Raw genomic sequence first — 24,156 nt, forward strand, 5'->3', positions numbered from 1 at the left:
AATAGCAGATTCTTATTATCTGTCTTTTGTTGAAATCGATGCCAATGTTCTCCACTGCATACAAGTACGGAATTACAGAATTCTAGGCCTGAAAGAAACTTAGAAATTATTTACTCCAATTCTCCCCAATTATTTTAAAACTTGAGGTCCAAAGGAAAACAACTGGTAAGTGTAGGAGATGACCAGGAATCAGGAAAACTGGTCGGCAGTATCTATGAAAGCTGAACCTATACTTTCCCTGAGACTCAGGTACTTACTTCTTGGAATACACCCAACAGAAATGCTTTTCTTTTTTACCGAAAGATATGTATGATAACACTCATACAAGCATTTTTTTTCTTTTTGCAATAACCCCAAACTGCTATCAATCCAGTGATCATCAATAGTAGACTGGGTAAATAAAACATGATATATTTAAACAATGGAATATACCATGTAGCAATGATACCAAAGAACAGCTACATACAACCACGGGGATGAATCTCAAAAACATCATGCTGAGCTAAAGAAGTCATAATTTTATGAGGATTTTATTTATATAAAGTTCAAAAAACAGCCTAACCTACGCTATGATGTCATAAGTCAGAGGACTAGTTACTAGGGGTGGAGGGAGGCGATAACTGGATGGCTTACAGGTGTTTGTTGGAATGCTGGTGATTTTTGTCTCCGGTTGATTTGGTTACACGGGTGCGCTCACTTTGTGACCATCAGTTGAGCTGCATACTTATTATATGTGCATTTTTGCTCTATGTATGTTATACTTCAAAGCCTTCCCCCCACCAGAAATGAAACTTTGGTACTTCCGTTATCAGGCTCATCCTTTATTAAGAAATTCTCTAGCACAATGGGAAAAATTTATGCAATGTTGTGAATCTTAATTCTGCTAAAACTAACATTTGCCTCAGTCATATCAACAAAAACAAATACTTCAATATTGAGAACGTTTGCTAAAGAAATGAATGTTTGATGAGGAAACAAAACACAATATTTCCTTTGGCAAGCATTTGTTGGATTGGAGGTAGCAAATGTAAAACTTCCCAAGTGTCACTGAATTTGTCTACACGTTCAGTTTACTCCAGATTCGGAATTTTGTGGAGTTGGAATTTTTAAAAACTGTAGGGATAAAAACAATTGTAACAGAAATAAAAAAAGACTGACTTTCTAAAATGTTGCTGTGGCCATGTCCCAACTCCACACAGCTGTATAATGCCTGGCATGTAACAGCCATTCAAAAACCATTTGCTATATGAATAAAAATACAGTACACTGAGCACACCTCAGACTCCTTCTCATCAATCTTTGTCACACAGAGGTACAATGAGTATTTTTTTAATACCTGGAAAATAGGAAATTACCTATACTTCTTCATCATTTTAGTAGACATATAATAGAGAATAATGACCAAAAAAAAAAACTCTATCAAAGTGCAAATTAATATTACTTACAAAATACCTGTAAATGATAGAACATTACTAAATGGCTTACAAAACAGTTAAGATAAAGAAGTTTTTCATTAAAGAAAAACTTGAAAGTCATTAGGACCTTTAAAAAAAGAAAGAAAAATCTCCCCCTGCCCACTACATTTAGAGAAAAAATGGAGACAGAAGTATTACTCTCCCTGGAAGTAATCATATATTAAATATGTGTCAAGAAAACCTTGAAAATATTAGCTTTCAGGGAAAAACACTTACAATTTATATTTTCGACTTTTAAGTAATATATTCTTACTACGACTCTAAAATCTGTCTAAACCACCATTAACATTTTAAAAGAAAGTTTTCTAGTTCTTACCAAACAGAAATAAATAATATCTGACAACAGCATTAGGGACCATAAACATAAAATTACCTGTTATTAAAAACTGAGCACATTTTTCTCAAAGAAATATATTACTCAGCTGTAAAATAGTATGTTTGCCATTCGCACTAATGTTTCAACATTATGGTTCAATCTTCTAAAAAGCTGACATGGAAAATAATGGCGTAATAAACTAATTCATCATAATGTGCAAAAGAAACCGCTGGAATAAACTGTAATAACCTTTCAAAAACTAGCAGCTTTTAAAAGTATTAATTCCTACTCCAGATAATTGGAAAGGACACCTGGGTGGGTAGGCAATATTTTTTATGGGATTGCTCTGTCAGAGTCTCGGGTTGTCTCTGGACTCAGCAATGATCATTTAGCACTAAATGACAGTGAATCTTGCAAATAGGTCTTCCTAGATGGTGTTGGCCATAAATTACCAAACTCAGCTCCCCTCAAGGTCAGCCATATGAGAGGGCAGGTATCAAACGGGCTTCCCCGAGACCTAGAGCAGTCCTCGGGTCTCTCATAAATGGACAATAGTTGTGTTGGCTGCCATAAAATCAACTTAATGGACTGACAACATAAATTACCATCAAACTTTGACAACATTCGTCCCTAGGAAAGAGCTGAAGAATGCTTTTATATCAGAGCTGGGGAAAATGGATAACAATCTGTTTTGCTCTATACTAGATCATAAATATTTTTAACAATGCTAAGTGGGGAATGAATTAATATTAGAAGCCACAATATGTTTTACTTGATGCACTAAAAACAGCATCTAAGTAATATTAAAATGACACTTGCTTTTTGAAGTAACCGATATACATATATATCATAATAATGCAATGGTGTGTGTGTGTGTGTGTGTGCGTGTTCCAGAGAAGAGGGTTGTATTTTCCTGCACTGGGTATTTTTACTAAACCTAAAATAAAATCTAAATATTCTAAAAAGAACATTGATTTCTTTCTAGTCCTATTTTATCTATGTAGTCCACTGGACCCACAGGAAAGGTAGATTTTTCAACTCTCACACTACCTTGGATAAATCATTAGTTCACTTTCTCCATGGCTCAGTTTTTCCATCTGTAAAGTAAAATAATTATACACAAAGACATTTTGAAGACAGTGGAATTAATCCTTGGAGGAAGGCACCAAATGAACCGCAAATTACTAGAGAGCCATATCAATAATTTGTGAAAATAATTTACTTTATAAAATCAATTCCCTGTTTTTAAAAGTCAATTTGATAAAAGAAATAAAACAGCTAAACTAATAAACTGGAATTTTGGAGGTAAATTAAACATCACTGTTCTGCCGAATTTTCTTCACTCATCTAATTGTGCTGTTGTCCTGTGACTGTAGTTATTACTATTATTATTACTATGACATAAAGCTACAATTATTCTCTCAGGCATTTTTATAATAGTATATACTATCTCTAAGAAAGTGGGACTTCACTATAGATTTTGCTAAAAGAAATGCTACAGTGGGTAAAAGCAAGAATTTCCTCGAATCCAACGACATCTCAGACCATGAATATTGTATACAGTGTCCCATGAACTCTATATACTGTGTAAACTATAAAAGTTCTCAAACAGAATTGAAAGTTAGTGCTTTTTGTATCTTTCTCTCCCATATCTAGTCATCACCCCCTCTCATGCCTTTCTTTGCGCTATCTCTTGCATTTACTTCTTTCTGTCTAGTCCCATTGTCACTTCTGTCCAGAACCTCATCACCTTAGACCTGAATTATTGCAGTCGTTTCTTTGCTCCTCTTCTCTTTCCACCAATCCATCCTCCCTAGTCCTGCCAAATTAATCTTTTTTAAAGCACTATTTTAATGATGTCGTTCCCCTGCTCAAAAATTTTCAGAGCCCCCATCACCTGGAGGCCAAAGGCCATAGTCTTCAGCTGGAATCAAAGCCTTTGGCTATCTGGCCTCACTTCCTTTTCTAATCTTGTCTTTTCCAGTCCCCACGCACAAACCTTCAGAATAATAAATGTATTTGCTGCCTGGCCACCTCCACCACAAGCACCTGCCTGGCCAGTGCCATCCATCCTGTCTGCCTGTTGCTCCTTCTGCGAGGCCGTTTTCACCACTTCAACCCATAGTCAGCACCTCTAGCTGTGAAATTGGAACACTCACCTTTTTGTATTAAACATGATTTACTTCCCTGTTGCAATATTACTTAACATCAATCTCTGTTGCTTAACGGTTACCATGTCTTTTCTCCCTAATTAATTTTGTAAGGCTCTTTGAAGGCAGGGTGTTTGATTCTTATTATTGGCCAATCTCCTTAGCATGAAGTTATGAAAATAGTTGGCAATCAATAGACACTTCTTTAATGAGTGAGTGCACAATGCTGCACTAGGCTTCTTGTAAGATTAGAATGAAAGCTATTCAGTTCTGTTTGTAACTTGTGGTATCAATAGCAATTTATGTATGTGAGGCAGTTTTCCTGAGTTTAACAAATGTTGTAATTGTTAAGTTCTTAGTGAAATTCTAGATTATAAAATATAAGCTGAGCACATGAGATTTATAACGTTAAAATCTGACTTTAGGGGCCAGCCTGGTGGTGTAGTGGTTAAGTTTGCATGCTCTGCTTTGGCGGCCTGGGGTTCACAAATTCGGATCCCTGGCGTGGACCTAGCACCATTTGTGAAGCCATGCTGTGGTAGCATCCCACAAAATAGAAGATTGGCACAGATGTCAGCTCAGTGACAATAGTCCTCAAGCAAAAAGAGGAAGATTGGCAACAGATGTTAACTCAGGGCCAATCTCCCTCACAAAGAATAAATAAATAAATAAAATCTGACTTTAATGTAAACATAGGCACCATTAAGGATAAACACAAACTAGTGCATTTTCATTGAATGAGTACTAATTTTCTGAAAGTTTCTTACCAACAGGAAACTCAGTAATTTCTAAGTAAAACTAAAATCATTCTAAGGATAAATTCAGAGAAAAAGAGATAACTATGCAGCAGTCCAGAGTCTTTATTTTATAAATCAGATATATATTTTAGCTTATAATATTCTGCAGAAAGAACATGGATTTTCGAAGTCAACAAGACCTGAGTTGGTAACTCCGTTCTCTTATTTACCAGGTGGGTCATCTAACGTCAGTAACTCAATAACTTTGAACCTTAAATTTCCCACAAGGCAAACGGGAATGTTAATATCCAATTCATCTGAAAAACCTGAGATGAATGTACTCCTTTTGAGCTGTTTATTAGGATAACAAATTTAAAGTCCTTTGGGTACCTAGCCTAGTGCCTGACACATTAGTAAACGGTAGCTATTATTATTGTTTTTGTCTTGAGAGGTTTTTTTTTACTCATTACCTTCTATCTGTTATGGAGGCATGGCTCGCTAATAGTTAAAGAGCATGAGATTAGAGTCTAAAAGATCTGGGTTTGAATTGTGGCACTACCATTTACTAGTTTACTAATCTATTTATTAACCTATCTGAGCCCCAGTTGTATAAGAGAATATATGAGGAAAATAAAATCTCCTCATGGGAACATTCTGAAGACTAAGAATGACTTATTTTAAAGTATTTAACATAGAACAGGCACCCTATGAATAGCAGATATTATAATTCTCATGGGTCTTCTCTCAAACAGGTACCACCCTGCTATGTATTGAAGAACTCATGTTCATGAGTATTTTTTAAGTAACAGAAGTAGGAAAATTTCTATCATATTTCACTACTTTGCAGAAAAACATAATCTGGTATTACAAAAATTATTCTTACAAATAACATTTGTATAGTGACAGTTTATAAGATACCTTTATAATTTAGGACTATGTTGTAAAATTATTCCCCAAATTAGCCATTTGTTGCTGTATTACACCAATCATTATCCTTGGAACCCATTCTACCATCAAGATGCTTAACAATGAACAATAATGATAACCTGCAAATATTAAGGAGGCTATTAAAAAAAGTTAAATGTGTTATTGTCATAGGAGTATATTTTTAGAAATGCTCGACAGTTGAAATTGGTCAAGTGGAATGGAGCAATTGCTCACAGCTCCTACGTCTCAGCAGCAGATCTTGCAAGCACAGGTCTGCCAGGTAGGCTTCAACAAAAGACACTTAGGAAAGTGGTTTCTTCTTTTTTTTTTTGAGGAAGACTAGCCCTGAGCTAACATCTGCTAATTCTTCTCTTTCTGCTGAGGAAGACTGGCCCTGAGCTAACATCTGTGCCCATCTTCCTCTACTTTATATGTGGGACGCCCGCCACAGCATGGGTTGCCAAGCAGTGCAATGTCTGCACCCAGGATCCGAACCGGCGAACCCTAGGCCACCAAAGTGGAACTAGTGCACTTAACCGCTGCACCACTGGGCCGGCCCCGAAATTGGTTTCTTAATTTCCCTTTGACTTCTTGAATACTGTTGAAAGTGTCAGCTAGGTTGCCTGCTCTCATTCAGGTGAGAGTACAATTTTTAAAACTCTAGTAGATGGTTTCTGCAACTTTTCATGTAAATAAATGAAAAGAAAAAATATGGGTAACTTTCGTAAGTCTAAATACATATAGGTCATATGCTGAGATTAATGACTTATTATCTAACCTCAGTAGGAACGCAATTAAATGCTAAGAAATGGAAGGCACCTTAAAGTTCTCTGAGACTGAGCTGTTTTTACTACCACAATAACTGAAGCACGTGCTAACATCTCATCAAATACATTTATTTCCCTTCAGTTTCTACAAGGTCAAAGGGAGATATCAGCCACAACCTGAAGTGCCATTAACTCCTTTGGAAAACTTTTGAAGAGACTGTCTCAAGAAGCAGCAAGCTGAATCCCGCTGAGGCCCCTCGGGTGTTCCAGGCACTTCGGGAGGTGCACAGGTACTTTTAGAACCGTGTGTTTAAGGACGGTATTACTCTTAGTCCTTCAAATGAGTAGCTTGCCACACAACCATTCCTTATACAAGGTATTTGGCTCCATATGCAACAGTCCTGATTTCCAATGTTTCATGCTATGCCAGTCCTTGGTTTGTGATTATGGCCATTACACCTACATTTTAAAACATGACATAACATCTTATAAGGGTAACTGCCACTTAGTAACTGATAACTTGACAGCACTGGATCAGCATTGGTACTAGAACAATCTTTTCTAGATCTGCTTCCAGAATCTCTACACAGCCATGGCATTTCTTTATCTTTGGTTTTCCTTTCTTTTCATTGCTTCCACCTTCCATCACCTACTGGAGATTTCAAACCATTTGAGGACTTATTTACTATTTCAGTGTTTACGTTTACCAGATCCATAAATATAATTTATGTTTCTGGCATCAATGATCATTTCAAAGCCATTTTGCAAATAAAATATTTTGATATTCATAATAATGTCTCGTGAGATGAGGAAACTGAGGCATCAGGAGGTTTTATGATGTGCCTGAGTCACTTGAGGTTAATGTCAAAACAGTGTACTTGCCTCATGACTCTGACCTGGGACTCACTTAACCAGCATTACTGCTTCATCATTTGTTGGTCTTTGGATTAGACTTGTGTTGGAAATTCTTCCTCACAAGCTGTGTGATTTTTAAATATGTTGGGTAACTCTCCGAATTTTAGCTTCCTTATTGGCAAATGGGGGATAACAATACCCACTTCATAGCGTTACTTTGAGGACTAAATAAAATGGTGCGTGTAAAGTAAAACACCCAGAATAAGGGAAGTGTTCGAAAATGTTAGTCCTTACAATCTCCTCTCTTGGTGATACTTCACCTAAAGGTAGTTTGTTTAGGTCGACAGAGGGTCTCTGAAGCTACTCTGTAATTCACTGGTGGGCCAGGAGGGCAGAGTATATTTCATGTATCAGTAGGGTGACAGAATTTAATTTAACCAACGATTTATCAGTCATCTACCACATCCAGCTCAGTGCTAGGTGCTACAGATGCACAGATGAAGTAGCAGCAGCCAAGGAATTTTGGCAGTGACAAGAACAAGACTTGTCGATGATTTCCTAGAAAATAAAAAGATTCCAAGAGGGGCTAGTCTGCCAAGTTTGACAGAGCTCATGTAAGTGCTTCAAAAGAATTTCAAATAGAATAACACGATTTTAAAACTCATAAATTTTATAAGGCTCTTGAATGGCACATTCCCCCACACTCCAAAGTGTTATTTTTGTGACAATGATACTGTATCCAACCTATATTATTACATAGGGCGAGGGACGGACCATGGAAGAGCCAATAACAGAGGGAATTTAGGAATGAAAGGTCAAAAAACAGATTAGATGTTTCTGCTTTGTTTCCATTACTTGAGTTACCTAGATTATAAAGTACCCTGGGCGAGAATACCCATTTGGTATTTTTTCCATCCTTTTCCTTCTGTGTCTGGGAACAGAAATACTTGTTGAGTTGAATTTTAGCCTCTGATTCAGACCAAAAGAAAAGAATTTACGACTCCACCTCAGTTGGATTAGCCCATAAGAAAAGTATTTACAGTTAACTAAAAACATCTCACAGTGAAAATACTCATTAAAAGGTCAAATCTAGTGAAATCTCACCATACTTTGGTTTAAACTGTAAGAAGGGAGGAGAATAAATTTCCTCATTATCAACAGTAACTAGTCACTGCGCACCTCTGTGAGAGGCAACATGCAGAGCGAAAGAGCCCAGGATTTAGGGTCAGACACTTTGGTTCTCAATCTGACTCTTTTCGTGATTTTAGGCAGTGCAGGGTCACAGGGTTCCTGATTTTAGAGTGGGGACAATGCCATCTATTTTATAGCATTACTGAGAAAATTAATTGAGACGGACTATTACCGTATGTACAGTAATAAGTAGGTAATGATTTTTGAGTGTTTAATATGTATATTAGACTATTTTAAGCCTTTTTAAAATTTATTTGCTCATTTAAACTTTATAACAACTCAAGGAGATGGAGAGTTATTATTATTCCTACTTTAGAGATGAGGAGATCAAGGCACAGAAAGTTTGTAAAAAACCTTGCTAAGGTCACCCAGCTAGTCATTGGCTGAGCAAGACCTCAAAGTCAGGCAGTCTAGCTCCAGAGTCTGTGTTCTTAACCACATCTCTATGTTCCCTCCCTCCGTCATAGCAGCTCATGACACTCCCATTTCCCCTCATCCTGGATTCTGGTATATAAAAATGCAACAGATCCTGCCTTTCCAGAAATAGACAGTTACCCTGAGGACACAGGATATATGCATAAGGAGAGAAAAAACAATACGTGATACAGGTCATCAAATGCCAGAGAGGGGCATAACTACAAGTCCTACAGAAGTTTGGAAGAAGGGAAATAATTGGGATGGGAAATCGGCAAGATTTTGTAATGTAGGTGAAACCTGACTTAGGTCTTGGAGAAAAAACAGAACTAAAACCAGCAAAGAGGAGTTGAGCATGTTATTTCAGATAGCGGGAACAGCAAGGACAAAGGCTTTCTGTGTTCAGTAAATGAGGTTCAGTGTCAGTGCGGAAGAAGGTTTCTATATGGGAACACTGAGACCAGAGGGCAGGTGTCAGTTTAAAGTCATTCTGTAGAATGTTTTAAAAGCCCAGGAGAGTAGGGGGGACTTCCTGCTGGATAGCCACTGGGAGTTTGTGAGGGGCTGTGTGCATGTGTGCGCGCATGCCAAGTCGTGTCAAGTAGCACTCTCAAAAGGCTGATGAGACAGCAGGTGATTAACCTGAATGGGCGTAAGAAAGGTTGGATAATGGATTGCAAGAGCACACCGAGGTCTTCAGTACACATACCTACATTCAGACACTTGCCAATTATTCCAGCAATGATTATCCAGTTGGTGGATACTCCATGGCCTCACATCGCCTGCCAGCTGTCCTTTTGGCTTCTTCCCTGCTTGTTAGCACCTGGGGGTAGAGATGAAGGCAAAGTGATTTTCCAATAAGTCTTTTTTTCTCTCTGCTCCTTAGTAGCTGTGGGTAAAAATTTGTGTGCAAACATGAAATATATTATGTATGATCAGAAGATTTCTTTTTTTCAACTGTGCTCAAGTCTCTTATTAGCCAATTTGCTGATGAAGAGTAGAGTTCACATTTGAGGCCAACCCTGGACTATCTAATTGTTAATTCCCTTTGATCAGAGATGGACCTGTAAATTGGGAGCTACCCACATGTACTTTCAATCATGTTCTTGTAGCAGAATCTTGTTTCTGATCTGGCTGCTGAAATTTTTAGGTGACAGTGGTTAAATGGACTCTCCTTAAAAAAGCTACATATTGTGCATCTCGACTGACCTTTTTACAACCATAAGACGATTATCCATATCAATCACTCTTACCTTTGCTATCACTTGAATATATTAAGCAATTGCTGCTTCTTCCTAAGTTGAATATAGACTACCAAGAGACCTGAGTAATTCTCTAGCTGCAGAGTACATGTTTGGCTCTAAAACTAAAGTGTTGTATTGGAGAGAGAAAAAAAACGAAAGACACAGGAAAATGAAACAGATTGCAATGAAACAGATTTGCAATGGCAAACTTTTTTTAAAGTAATATTTCGTTGTTATTTCAGACTATTATTAAGAGTGTACTTGACATCTAAATAGATTGTTAGAGCCCGTCCCAATACATCATCACTAATATATATTTGATAATAGTACACTTAAAGATTATTCTAATCCAAAATGGCCAGAATATCCATTTTTAACTTGAATCCATTATATTCAGGGTGCAAAGCAAACACACACACACGGTCTCTTTCAAGAAAAGGAAAAGACTAAAAATTTATAGACTTGGCTAGTAGACGGCTACCAAGTGCATTGTGACTGTCTCTTCTCTGATTAACATACTTTCATACATTATTTCCAGTTCTTCCACTTGAATTCTTGTTAACCCTTCACCTTACAATCCCAATATCACCCGGACAGTTCTGGTGAAACCAGAGAATGAGTAGAAAAAAAGTGCACCTTCAGTATTTCAGGACACGTCACACATCAACAGTGTTCACATTTTAGCCAGAAAACCTGCTCCCTTGCTTGTGAAAACTTCTTGGCATGTTCCTAGGCCCGCTGACCTCAATATAAAACAAAACAAAACAAAACAGAGGCTCAACCATTCCGCTTCTCAATGTTTGATAAACTAGAATTATTTCTAAAGTTCTCAAATAAACAGAAATCATTATAATTAAGAATAATTAAAATGCTAAACTCGAGAGGGCACTCAACATTCATTACCCTGTAGAACGCATCCCCTTAGGGTCGTACCTTCAATTAGTGCAGTTTTTACAACAGAAGACAAATGTGACAATCAGTAATTGTGGGTGTTTTGTACAAGGAAGAAAACAAGCTAACTTGCCTTTAAATCACCCTCTCTCAGCCAGCAGAGGCCCTGCTGTCTTTTAGATTCTTAACATTTGTACTAATTCCAGGACACAGAAAACCAATAGATAACAGAAAAACACATTGCCTTCAAATCTTTGAGTAGATGCACTTCAGTTTTATCAACTACTCTAATTGAGTAGGTTAAAGTAGAAGATAAGATATAACATTGATTTTAAAAGAGAGTCTTTTTAAACATATTTTATAAAATTTATCAACATATTTATTCATTTAATTTACAAACATTTATTAAGCACCTATCAGGTGTCAGGGTTTAGGTTAAATGATAGTTACATTGCACTGTAAGGACTAGCCAATGGTTCTTTTTTTAAACATATACCAATTTATATATACAAATTTGAATACACTAATATATTTGTATATTCTTACAGAGTTTGGAATATAGATCTACAGTTTATAAAATGAAGCTATTCAGAGCGTTACTGCTCATTATTTTGAAGCTGTAATAAATTATTTTAATTTAAAAAATTAAATCATAAAATTATTTAGATTTTTCTTCCTCAGAAGGAAATTTCCTCTATAAAAACTGTAAAATTTTTAAGTAAAATATATCCATTTTCTTTTGCCCTAATAAATACTATTAGAATGATTAGGGTTTTTCTTAGATACTAGTGGAACTAAAATATAAGTCAAGTTGGAAATAGTTTAACAAATATTAATTACAGTTCTGTATCTAGGAGACTGTAGTAAAGCAGTTTTGCTCTGATTCAATATCAAATTGACAACCATGACCCAAGAAAGGGTTATCTTTTTACTAGCTGCCACTTTGGGCACATACATTTTGGTCTTTTATTTAAGTAGAGGAAAGAATTCATTAGGAATGTGGTACAAGTGGTTTCACGATGAATCTCAAGTTACCAATTCCACTTTTAATGATTAGTTGCTTGAGTCTTGTATTTAATTAAAATGCTTATATGAAATGCTTATATTTAAGTTAAGCATAACTAGCTAAACCTCAATGTTACTGCCTCATCCATTTTGAAATTAATTAATTTATAAAATAGCTCAAAAGTGCTGTCAAACTTTAATACTAAAGTAAACCCGTATCACTTTGCATCTCTTGCTGGTGTTGATTGTGAATCCATAGTGAGCTGTTTACGTTAGGTATGACCGCAGGACCTCTGGCATGGCTTATATGCAGTAGAATCAAATGTCCATGTTACTGATGTTTCCTTTAGACAGATGATGTATTCTTTAACTTCCCAGGCAATAATAGTCTATAATCAAGGATATGATTGTTTAAACTTTAAAGGGATCTAAATTTTATAAATTAATTTTGGCTTTAATACATTTAGGAGGAACCACTAGTTTTAGCAGATGATTCACAAGTGTGTAACAATCAGTGTAATAAAACTTTTGAGTCTGTCTGATAAGGTAACCAGAAAGTGCTTTCAAGGAAATGTTCTGATTTTAACTTCTATGTAAACAAACAGCATTGTCTATATACACAGGACCCAAGAGAGAGTGGGTGGTAATGTAGAACAATTTTTCCTGGTTTATGGATTACGAGGATGTTCTAAAAGATTCATAATAGCCATCTAGAGTGGGTGCCCTGGCTCAGCGAAAAACCAAATTCGCAAATATCCCACAATCCTTGGTGTGCTTGGTGGACAAAATTTCTAAGCTGTGCACATTTGTCTATTAACGATATTGCTACCATTTGTTAGGCACCAAATATGCATGAGGCACTGAATTAAATGCCTAATGAGGTGGTATTACTAGACTCATTTTACAGAGGAACAAAGCGAGACTTGGGGAGCTAAGGCACTTGCCCAGGGTCACATAATTAGTAAGTCACAGAGGCAGGATGTGGACCCTCATTCCATAGCTCTGCACCGTACTGGCCCCAGCTCCCCATCAGAGGTCTAAGGAAGGCATTCTCAATTGTGAGATGCTTACTGCGGCCACCACCAACAACACAACAAAACATTTCTTCCTTGCAATAACAGTGTGAGTTAATTAAAAGGTGAGGTAACACACTTGGTTGTACCATCAGTAGCTAAAATCTGTTGCTCCCAATATTAGTATTTTCTCATACCAATATATGCAGAATTTTCAAAGTTTTATTAAAATCTGGGCCTTCTACTCTTCAATAAACCCTTATAGTGGAGGAAATTTGTTCCTACCATTCTCTGACATTAGCTCAAACCTTTTGCACTGCCCGTCTTTAGAAATTTTAATTCTGAGCAGGCTATAAAACCAGACTCAGGTTACACATCCAGTGAAGCTGTAGAACATTCCTCTTCTTTTCACCCTAGTGCTATTATGCGGCGTTCCACGATGTCTTTAAGCTGTACTGTATCTCAGTTACCTCAACCACCATCTGTTTCTGTTCTTCCAGTCCTTGTTCCTGGTTTCCTAAACAATGAGTGATATGCCCACTCAAGAGCTAGACTTAGGTGCATTCTCAGAAAAGAATGTGAGTAACATATACAAATATCCCTCTTATTTAGAGAAGATGATATGAGATTGTGGTCAAAGCCAATTATCTATTGATTTTTCAGTTTAACATTTCAACCATCAACCATTATTTTAACGCTGGACAGCCTCGGAAGGTCTGAAATAGTGGAACCATTGAAATGTCGTCTTAACATAGACGGACTATTTGAGGAACCGGTAGGGGTGGATGTTCAGGTGCACTGCTTTGCTAATCTTGTGACGGTCTTAAATGCCACCTGTTTTCTGTTCTTTTCCGGCTACCATCTTCCCCTAGGCTAAAAGATTTTAAAACGACTTGGGGGAAAAAAAACTTGAGAAACTAGTTTGAGATTTTAATTCTGTATTTCATCTACCAGACAGTAAATGCAGTTAGCCGCAGCAAGTGTTCCTAATAGATAAGGGAATTGTCGCTTCACATATAATTACATCGAGGCTAACAGTAGACACAGCCAAGCATATCATCTTCATACTATTGGAAGTGCTAGTAAGTGTGAAAAGAATCCATTTTGAGGAGGGTCAGAGTTACTTTTATTTCACTTCAAACCAGGGTTATCATGGAATAAAACTGATAATTCTTTTGGGAGAACAATTTTTGGAATACTAAAAAAAATATTAAAGGGTAAATGAAACTGACTATTGTGACTAGCAGGAAGTTCAGGCATTTTGCGTTCTTTTCGTGATTGCTTTCGAATGTTAAACAGGTCGAGTTCTTTTTAAAGGAAAACATTTTATTCAGAACACTCTCCCATGAAAGCCCTCTTTGACAAAGTGTCATTTTTTGATATATTAGTACATGTCTGCCCACATTTTATATTCAAAAAAGGCTAGCAATGTTTTAACAACTTTTGACAAGCATAGGGAATTAAACTTCCACAGAATCGACTCTTAATGTAATGCTATATAGCCTGTTCTATTTTCTATTTCTTCATGGCAGGGCATAATAGTTTGTTTGTTTGTTTCTTTCTTTTGGTGAGGAAGATTGGCCCTGAGCTAACATTTGTTGCCAATCTTTCTCTTTTTTCTTTTCTCCCTAAAGCCCCAGTACATAGTTGTATATCCTAGTTGTAGGTCATTCTAGTTCTTCTATGTGGGATGCCACCACAGCATGGCTTGATGAGCAGTGTGTAGGTCCATGCCCAGGATCCAAACAGGTGAATTGCAGGCTGCCCAAGCAGAGCACATGAACTTAACCACTCAGTCACAGAGCCGGCCCCCACAACACTTTTAATTGTATCAATTTCTGGTTGAAAAAAGTGCAGAGAAGTTAAAGACGAGTAATCGGAATAGGAAAAATTCAATTCATCAATAAAATATTTTAAACATATAATTCTGAATTTTCTTGAGGAGAGCTACGCATAGAGCATTCAGTGAATTAGAAATACATAACAGGAGATAAGTCAAAGAATTTTCTAGAAAACTAGCCGAGGAATCTCAAGAAATTCAGCTCTCAATTATACTTACAAGTGACCTACTAAATCATAAATTTCAAAATGAAATCATCCCTCATCTTCTGGCAACGCAGGCTCTGCCTACTGGAAACCTCACTTGGATGCCCACCGGTACTTCAAGTCAACAAACTGCCCCTCATTCTGTGTCCCTCTGACTGTGACCCTGCATGACTGGGGTCCAGATTGCTCTCCAGCCTCTTCTGTCTCCACTCCACCTTGCCCTGCTCATTCATTCATCCAGAGCTGCTTCTTCCAATTACTTGAATATGTCAGTTTCTTGCTCCTCCACCCAGATCACTATCCCAATCAGCGTGGCTAATTTCTCCTCTTCTTTTCTATCTCAGCTTGGATGTCACTTTCTCAGGAAGATTTCTCTGACAATTCTCTCTCTAGGTGTCCTTTCTCTAGATCCTGTAGCACCCTGTTCTCTCCAATCCAAGTCCTTGTCATCCAGTGATGTCACTGTCTCTTTACTTGCCTGTATCCTCAACAGACTGTAAGCTCATGATGACTAAGACCATGTTGATCTCACGTACTGTTAAATCTACACTGCTTAGACAAGTGCTTGGAATATTCTAGATGCTGTCAAACACTGTTAAACAGATTAACGAATCATTTGAATGAAAAATTCATGTGTGATTAATGATGTTTTCTTCCTTTAGTGATAATACAAACTGTTAAAGATAACCACTTGTAAAAAATATATTAACTTATTTAAGTGTTAATGTTCTCATTTGATTATTTCATTGAGCTAGAACAACAAGTTTCACATTTTGGTTCAAGAGCTTTCTCAAACCACCTCTCTCTATAAAGAAAGTACAAGGTGGGTAATAAGAGCCATTGAAGGATGTTAAGCTCTGGAATGCCTTGCTTGGATTTCAGTTTAAGAAACAGACTTCTAACGGTAACAACAAGGGTAGATTGGAAGAGGGCAGAAAGGATTTGTGAAGAACAACGCATAACATCTAAAGGAGAAGAGGGTCTGGCTCTGTACCACTGTGTCATTATAATCTGGGAACTTTTAGCGCGACGCTCTGACTAGAAAAGGAGAAAATGTGAAACCAGTACCCATTAGTGAGTCAAGGAAATAGAGCTGGAGAAGAGGGCATCTTATGAATATTGTTATTAGATAATCAAGAGCTGTAATAATCAATATACTCTTGAGAGGACCTTAAATCTAATGAAGCAGCTGTGGATAACTAAATTATGATTATGACAAATTCAGGGAATTGGTTCAGGGTTCTGTGCATCCAAAATTCATATAAGTAATCAAAGTGAAATTGCATTAGCTGACCTCCTCAGACCACCTCTGAAATACAGGAGGCAGTTATTAAGAATACCCAAAATAACAGCATGACATAACTGCTTCTATATTTCACAAACGCCTTTGGCTACAGGGGATGGTGGGTGGAGTTGGGTGGGGGGAGGGTGGGTAGGAGAGGAAGGACCCAGAAGGAAGAGAAGGAGCTCCTTGCAAACAGAGAAGTGGAACTCATTTCAAAAATTGCCACAGCAGTACTTTTCTTAAGTCAAGATTAAAAATACGATGAGCTTATGGAATGTTATCTGCTACAGCAAAAGCAATATAAAAACAATTTTTATTCCCACATAAATTACTTAACACAGCTACCATCGGTTTTATAGATAATGCTGGCAGTGATGGGCCACCGTGTATAAAAGAGATTCTCTGTATTTTTAGTCTTAAGCCTTCAGTATTTGTCTCTTATTTCTTATTTTGAAATAGTTTGCCAGGAACACACATGGAGCTGTTTTCACTGGCTCTCTTCTGGGCTTCCTGGGACCATCATGCGGATGTTGGCAGAAACAATTTCAAGGACAATAATAATGATGAATAAATTAAAGCCCACTGTATAGTCTCCCCACCAAGGAAATAAATTTGTTTTACTGAACTGTATTTTCATCTTAAGGACTGTTTGCCCCATCCCTACCTCTTTCCAAAATGCTTCTTTATAGCAATTCTCATTACAAGAGGGTGCTACAAACTGATTCTGAGGAATTTCAGTTCTCCATACTCTTTTCTGACAATATGCTTTTTATCAGATCATCAGACATAACGTGAAAACACCTATGGCAGTAATTTCAAATGTCTATCATCTACCACATTATACACAAATGATCTGTGGTTGCAATGTGGTCCTTGAATGCAGGGCTTTTTCAAGAAAGACAAACAAACACTATTGAAAATATAAATGGGTACATTGCAAGAAAAAGTCACTTGCAGCATTTGCAGAAACTTCCAGTTTTTATTTTTATCTTTAATCAGAACCAAGAGAACATTTCTGAAAGAACTAGTCTTGCGTTTCATTCACACAGAGCGTTATAGATACATGCACGCACGTCTACTCCCAGGTATAGACATCATTCAACTAAACTCCACAGGTTGCAGCTGGAGATGGAGTCAGACTGGAACAAAGCTTTTACTGAATGCCTACTTGGGGTAAATAATAAAAAATCTACACCTTCACCTCACGCAACTCCCAAAAAACAAAGAAAGGTATAATTATTGAACATGTACAGGTTTTTTAAAAAGCACAGAGAAAGGCTCTGGGTTATAAATCTATTTTTATGTCCTACACAGCAATTCTTTTCTATGGTCTTAACTTATATGCTAGTCACTCCCAAGGATTGATATGCACTAAGATGATTCTATTGTGCAGCCAGAGCTGAGAATCCTGCTCAAAAGCCTTCTTCTGCTCTGCAATTTAGTGACAAACTCCCTAACCATTTCTCATTTCAGTCCTCTGTGCACATCTGCATTTTCCTCACAACCAAGTAGGCCTTTCACCAGGGCTTGAAAGTTATGTTATATTTTCCTATTCCACCCCCACTCCTGTCCTCAGAACCAGAATGCAATTCTACTGTAGTGTGAATGTGAAGTATTGTACATTTTAACATCCAGATTCAAGGAAGCAAGCATGCATCAAAATAGTGTTTACATTTATCATCTAAAAGAATAACACTTGAAATAGCTAGGCCTCTTGGCAATGGAAAAACATATCCTCTTTTTTAAATTCACTGTACTTTAGACTTAAACCTGTGGGAACATAACAACACAGCAGTATAATCACTCCAATATTCCTAAAGCTTTGACATTTTTAAATAGTGTAGATAATATTCAGGTGGGGCTCAAACAAATCTAAGCATCCTGCTGTTTGTAAAGCAGCCTCTTCTATGGTCGTGTGGCTAATGGTAGCAATACCCAACCCACAAAAGGCAAAAAAGAACATTCTCAATGTTACTTATTTCTAAACTACGGCAGCACACTGTAGCACTCTTTGTCAGCCCTTATTGGTTTCAAAAAAATAAAAACAAAACACTGAGGTCTTTACTCTGAAATCCATTTCTAGAATTTATCTTACTAACAAAGGACTGAGTCCTGTGAGAGGTCTTGTAGTTATAGAGGAAGAATTTCCCTTTGTAAAAGTTTATTTGCTATTTGAAAGGTGACACTTATTTGGCACTCTTAATTTATAAATGTGCATTAACAGCAACCAACTCTGTAACACCATACTTCTCCATGAACTATATGATAAAACAAAAAGATGGAAATTCACTGAAATAAAAATATTTTTTCTGCAGCTGAGCAAAACTGGTATATTTATGCATTTATAAAGGAAGAAGAAAAAATATCCCACACTTTTTTAAACATGAAAAAAATTCGGAACAAGTCCAATTTGCTTTCAGTATTGTTTCTAGTGGTTGCTATTTTTTTAACCACAATTGCGTATTCATTGAAGTTTTGCAAAAACGCTTACTCTTGGTTTTTCTTTTCTTTTATTGAAGTACACATGATAGGCAGCTGATAGGGCTTCCCTTAGCTGTTTTCATCTTGGATTGTATCTACAAGAACTCAGGTTGCCTCAAAATAAGAAAGGAAAATAAGGCACATTTCCAAAGCAACAAAAGAAAAACCTGTTTCACTGCGCAGTTACTGCAAAGATGTGTCTTGGAGAACGGGTTTTTAGATGTGAAAATAACCAAATCCATTCACCAATCAGCCCTGCATATGAATGACAGAAGAATGATAAACGCAACGAATAACACGATGAATGGCCACCAGACAAAACAAAATCTACTCTGCAATTACTTATGCAGCAAGGGTCCACACATTTTAGCCTGCCCTCTGAATCAAGAGGGAGAGACAAACGGTGGCTGGAAAAGGAAGAAGGCACCCCACCCCTCGCTCCCCCCCCCCCCCAACCCAACGCTAGGATGTACCAGAATTATACTACACAGACTTTCACAAATGTTAAGAAAGGGAGCTGGCCATGGGAAGGGCCCCCTGCAGAAACGTGTCATTGTGAAGGTTTAATTTCCCAACTTGTTTTAAAATCTGTTGTCCTTTTTGTCAGGCTGAAATCTTTCAGGGACATGGTTCCCGAGAGCAAATAAAACATTGTGGGACAATGGACAGCTCAAGATGAACTTCTTTTTAGGCTAAGAAAGCTGTCTTTATAGAAAGCCTGCCTTTTTAAAGGGAACAGATGAGGGAGAAGATTGGTTTTTAGAGAGTAAGGGTGATGAGTGGCTTTTTACAAAATGCCATGTCAAATGAGAGTCCTTCACGCATTTTTGAAAAAGAAATGAGCAATATTTACCATATATGTGACAAGCTATTTGACAGAATACATTTGCTTTGTCTCTTTTTTCATATAGTTAGCCATTCCCAGGGACTGTATGAGCCGCCTAGAATAAGACCTTTTTGGATGGGAGATGTGGCTGGGGACCCAGGAGCCTGCCAACCCCAGGTTCTTGTCATGACACTCATTAACTTTCTCTAGAAGGTAAGCTCCATGAAGGTAGATTTGCTTTTTCTGTTTTGCTCGCTGCTCTATCTCTAGCACCTACAATCTTGTCTGGCAGACAATAAGGATGCAGTAAAGATTTGGGGGATGAACAAACGAATGTTCACACCCCAAGTTCTCTGACTTTGGCTTCTGAGATGTTAGCATGTGCCAGATACTGTGCCAAGCACAAATCATTTAATCCTCACAATGGCTATGAGAGAAAAGCAATATTACCTCTATTTTAGGACTAGCAGTGAAGTGCTAGAGTTCGAATGAGTCAGTTGAGTAACTTAAAGTCTTGAAACTTGTAGAAGGTAGAGAAAAAAGACAACCTACTTTAAGTTCAAAGTCTAAGCTCTTACTTCTCTGTGAAACCCTGGTTTGATCCTGGTTAGTCAACGACTCTGCTCCATCCACAGTCTCAGTCTTGTCTTGTATTCTGATCCCCAGTCTTATCCAAATTCTGCTCTAACTCTGGTCTTGGAATCCTGTATTGCACCTTATGCAAGCTTTGCTTCAACACTCCGATCTCCCCAGTACATCTTTCTGGTGTCGTCTCAGTCAGTGTGAGCTGCCATAACAAAAACCATAGATAGGATGGTTTAAACAATAGAAATTTATTTTCTCATAGTTCTGGATACTCAAAGTCCGAGATCAAGAGGCGGAAATATTGGGTTCTGCTGAGATCCCTCTTCTGGCTTGCAGACGGCTGCCTTCTCACTGTGGACTCACATGGCCTTTCCTCGGTGTGTGCAAGTGGAGAGATCTCTCTCTCTTTTTCTTCTTACATGGCCCCCAATCCCATTGGACTAGGACGTGGAGCCCTAATGACCTCATTTAACTTTACCTCCTAAGAGCCCTATCTCCAAATACAGTCACACTGGGGGGTAGGGCTTCTCAATATGAATTTTGGGGTGACACAATTCAGTCCATAGCAGGTGTCCTTCTGAGCTAAACTATCTGAGACAGTAACAACCAAATGCACTCTATTTCTCTGCTTTTAATCACATGATTCACTATCATACTTGTAGTAATAATTCTTTCTTTCTTCTTTCTTTCTTTCTTTTTTATTTATTTTTTATTGCAGTAACATTGGATTAGAACATTATATAACTTCCAGGTGTACATGGTAATATATTTCAAACTCTGTGTAGATTACATCATGTTCACCACCCAAAGGTGAATTACCATCCATCACCACACAATGTGCCTAATCACCCTTTTCACCCTCCTCCCTCCCCGATTCCCCTATGGTAACCACTAGTCCAATCTCTGTTCTATGTGTTTGTCTGCTGTTGTTTTTATCTTCTACTTATGAGTGAGATCATACGGTATTTGACTTTCTCCCTCTGACTTATTTCACTTAGTATAATACCCTCAAGGTCCATCCATGTCGTCACAAATAGCTGAATTTCATAATTTCTTATGGCTGAGTAGTATTCCATTGTGTATATATACCACATGTTCTTTATCCATTTGTCCTTTGATGGGCACTTAGGTTGTGTCCAAGTCTTGGCTATTGTGAATAAGGCTGTGATGAACATAAGGGTGCATGTATCCTTATGCATTTGTGTTTTCAAGTTCTTTGGATAAATACCCAGCAATGGAATAATTGGATCATATAGCAGATCTATTCTTAATTTTCTGAGGAAATTCCATACTGTTTCCCATAGTGGCTGCACCAGTGTGCACTCCCACCAGCAGTGTATGAGAGTTCCCTTCTCTGCATCCTCTCCAACACTTGTTTCCTGTCTTGTTAATTATAGCCATTCTGACTGGAGTGAGGTGATAACTCATTGTAGTTTTGATTTGCATTTCCCTGATAGTTAATGATGTTGAACATCTTTTCATGTGCCTGTTGGCCATCTGTATATTTTCTTTGGAGAAATCCCTGTTCAGATCTTTTGCCCATTTTTTAATTGGGTTGTTGGTTTTTTTGTTTTTGAGACATTGCAGGAATAATTCTTTTGTCACCTTTTGGATTCTTGTAATGATTTGGCCTTAGTAATTTAGAGATTAAATATGCATATCTTGGTCAAATATGTACTGGATTTGAAGAACTGTTCAAACTCAAGTCATTCTGCTGATGCAATCTTCCAACGATAATCTCTTGGGGATTTCTTGACCTTTCCAGAGTGTTCATTCTGGCTGTCCCATGATCAGAGTTAGCATTACAGAGGAAAACACAGACTCGGGGGTCATACGCCTGAGTCCTAACCCTCTCTCTAGCTGTGCAACCTGAAGAACATGGTGAAATTCATAAAATACGTATTTTAAAATTATTGTTTTTCCAAGTCTACCAAATCATAGATACCTCCTGATTCCTAGGAAAACTTTATAGATATCATGTGGCCTAATATAGCTTTCAGTGGTTATCGCATTTATGTGCTACTTTCCTACATGTAACTCTGAGAATCCCTGTTCTGAGTGGACAATGACCACAGGGTCAATTCAACTCTAAATTAATCCTTGGGATATCCTAAGTACTTCTTGGAATTTTCTAACTGGATGTTAGAATCAGATATCATATTCTGATCTACTTATTACAAAGCTTCCTTACCTCAGGGAAAAAAATGAAGCCTGTGACAGTCTCTCTTTAGTAAAAATAGCCTTGGTCTTTGGACTCATAGTGCGCTTCTATTGGGGTGGCAGTGAATCTTGCAGATTAGAAGTACATGGCATCATGACCAACCGAGATTTCAAAATGCTGTTGTAGATTTCATCATCGTAGACATGACTAAAATGTCAGTCCCGGTATAGGAGTGTGAACATTTTAAAAGAGAGTTTTCTTTTTGGGGCAAAAATAGATCTCCTGACTCATGAATGTTCTTTCTTAAGGGAATTCAAGGAAGTCTGATATTGTGTGTGTGTGTGTGTGTGTGTGTGTCTGTATGTGTTATGGGCACGCGCTTTCTTGAACGGCAAAGTTTCTCTGGAGAGAAGACTTTTCTTTATATGTTTCATTAGCATAATTACATTTTAACATATAATAATGGGTTTTTTTACATTTGATTAAGACTATTAAAATATAAGCAACCACAGTAAATGCAAAGCCATTATTTAAAACAGAATGAGAATGTGTGCAAGTCATATATATTGCAGTATTTATAAGCATTTCTGGGAAATACTGTAACAAGTTATCACTGCTAGGTTTTCACATAATTACTTACGAATATAAAATATAATTTTATTTTATAAAGAAGAGATTGATCATCCCTAAGCTGGTATCAGGTAAAAAATTTAGACAATAACACAAAATTCAAGTAGAAAGAGTAATTACTTTCTGCAACATTTTCTTTCATCATTAACAAAGAAAATAAAGTTTTCTCTTGTTGGGCAACACCTTGATAATTAGTTTAAGTTAAGTGCAGTTTCTCCAAAAGACCAAGAGATATATTTCTCTATAATTGTAGAGAAGAGTTCTAGATAAGAAACTTAGAGATCTGAGTTCTTGCTTTGGCCCTGGCATTAAATATCTCTGAGACTTTGGGCAGGCTACTAAACCTGCTGAGCTTTCCTGACAGCAAAGGGAGAGGATGATATAAGAATAGATGAGCTGTGGCCTCCTTACAGGTTCTCCCAGTCTGTGATTCCAGGTGGTTATTCCTATTACTAGAGCCAATAGAATTAATCTCCATGAACGGAGAAGATAGTAAGGTTATTCCGGGTGAATACTATTCTTCACATGGTCACAGTGGCTAACCTTGTCATTATTAAACAGAATGCTCCAGGTGGCATCCTGCAATTAGTTACTCAAGCCCAACAGAAGCCACATTTGATGGTTCCTTACTCTTCTCTGAAGTGCATTACTCATAATGGTCTTACGCTTACCACAGGAGATAGCACCTACCCTGTAAGGTGTCAACATGTCCCTCTCTCGGGTAGGATTTACTTGATCCCCTGCTACACCACACCATGTCTCTTTTCATAGGGGTTTATATCAGATTAAACAAGAAATTTCCATCAATGCATTTAGCACAACTGGTAGTTAGCTACATACCAACGCAACTGTATCACATCTCTCTCCTTTAGGGTATAAACTCCAAGACAACTAAGACAAGGCTAGTATTTTTTTTTTTTAACTTGGTCTTTATTTTTTCCAGAAAACAAATGAACACATCTTAAAGAGACTGCTATGGTGCTTATTTGGGAAAACAGCAGCTCCCTTGCCCACTCCGACACCATTTTCAGCTCCCCAGAGATAACTGCTTTCAATTCTCGTGGTTGAATATTTTGACATTTTTGACTATCTTTGTAAACATGATTCTTATGTTACTTTGTCTTGAATTTTTAGTTTTAGGCATTGAATATTGATTT

The 24,156-nt window shown here is 37.4% G+C and overlaps 1 protein-coding gene across 10 annotated transcripts in view; it reads right to left on the minus strand.

Annotated features, from left to right (window-relative positions):
• Nucleotides 1-24,156, minus strand: part of HS3ST5 (heparan sulfate-glucosamine 3-sulfotransferase 5) — a 262,850-nt gene that overhangs the window by 92,440 nt on the left and 146,254 nt on the right. For 6 of the 10 annotated variants that reach the window (XM_070225447.1, XM_070225449.1, XM_070225445.1 and 3 more), the window contains one exon: nucleotides 9,542-9,655. The gene's annotated coding sequence lies outside the window, so the exon portion shown is untranslated. The remainder of the gene's footprint in view (nucleotides 1-9,541; nucleotides 9,656-24,156) is intronic. The other 4 variants (XM_070225448.1, XM_070225450.1, XM_005596887.4 and 1 more) reach the window with 1 other exon arrangement.

Source organism: Equus caballus, chromosome 10 (assembly GCF_041296265.1).
Source record: "Equus caballus isolate H_3958 breed thoroughbred chromosome 10, TB-T2T, whole genome shotgun sequence".
NCBI lineage: Eukaryota > Metazoa > Chordata > Mammalia > Perissodactyla > Equidae > Equus > Equus caballus.